Source organism: Tupaia chinensis, unplaced genomic scaffold (assembly GCF_000334495.1).
Source record: "Tupaia chinensis unplaced genomic scaffold, TupChi_1.0 Scaffold148012_1, whole genome shotgun sequence".
NCBI lineage: Eukaryota > Metazoa > Chordata > Mammalia > Scandentia > Tupaiidae > Tupaia > Tupaia belangeri.
The window spans coordinates 2,186,718-2,187,908 of record NW_006207862.1 but is presented as its reverse complement, the minus strand read 5'-3'; the positions used below and the strand labels follow the sequence as shown (position 1 = coordinate 2,187,908).

General features: G+C 55.9%; 1 protein-coding gene across 1 annotated transcript in view; it reads left to right on the top strand.

The window, feature by feature from the left end:
- The window catches only part of CHST3 (carbohydrate sulfotransferase 3), a 10,120-nt gene that overhangs the window by 1,178 nt on the left and 7,751 nt on the right, over positions 1 to 1,191 (top strand).

Here is a 1,191-nt window from a genome sequence, read left to right as displayed (position 1 = left end):
GGCAGCAGGCACTCGCTCCACTGGATCCCTCGGCATAGACTGTTGTAATCCCTGCCTACTGGGTCCTGCTGCAAGGCCTGCAATGCTGCACCTGAGAGCTTTCTCCCTGCCTGAGCACTGGCAAGCCAGAAGTACAAGGAAATAACAGCTCTCAGAGGTCCCCAGTTGGCTGAGCTTCACGTGCTCACAGGGGCAGCCCACTCCACGACAGCACATTCTTCATGGACTTCTTTTTTCTTTTTTTTTTGGAGAAGTTTTTGCTATAGGGCGTGTGAGCTCGCCAGAAAGACAGAGAGAGACAGAGAGACAGAAAGCAAGAAATCACCCCCTAGGAGGGCTGGCCATGCTGCAATCCCTTCTCCATTCTCTTCTTGGGATCTTGGGCACGCACGCACATGTGCCCGGCGTGAGTTTAAGCCACCGGGTCTGGTACTCAAACCAAGAAATGACCTCCCTGGGGGGATGCCCATGCCACAATTCTCCTCTCAGGATTTTGGGCGTGCACGCACACGTACCTAGCACCTAGCCCCTAGCATGCGTTTTAAGCGGGCTGGGTTCAGGACTTGAACTGCAGTTGACTACATAGGAGTCCAGCAATAACCATTACATCATCTGCTGCTTGTCCCCTTCACGGACCTTTTCTCCCTGCCTCACTTCCCTCCTTTGGTCATGTCCCAAATGAACTACTTACACTCAAATCCTTGCCTCAAAGTCTGCTTCTGGAAAAACTCAACTGGTACAGGCTTTGAGTGATCAGATCCGGGAACTGCTTAGGCACAAGGGACAGGGACTCAGACAGTCACTAACCCTGGTTTCCCCTTGTCCCCAACAGGGTCTCCGACAAGTTGAAGCAGATCCCCCAATCTCTGACAGATGCAAACGGCACGGATCCGGCCCTGGTCCTGGCCGAGAACGCATCCCTCCTGTCCCTCAGCGAGCTGGATTCAGCGTTCTCCCAACTACAGAGCCGCCTGCGGAATCTCAGCCTGCAGCTGGGTGTGGAGCCAGGGGCGGAGTCCACAGGGGAGGAGTGGGAGAGGGAGGAGGAGGAAAGGGAGCCGCCCGGACCTGCCTCCTCTGGACCTCGGCGCCACGTGCTCCTCATGGCTACCACCCGCACTGGCTCTTCCTTCGTGGGTGAGTTCTTCAACCAGCAGGGCAACATCTTCTACCTCTTCGAGCCGCTGTGGG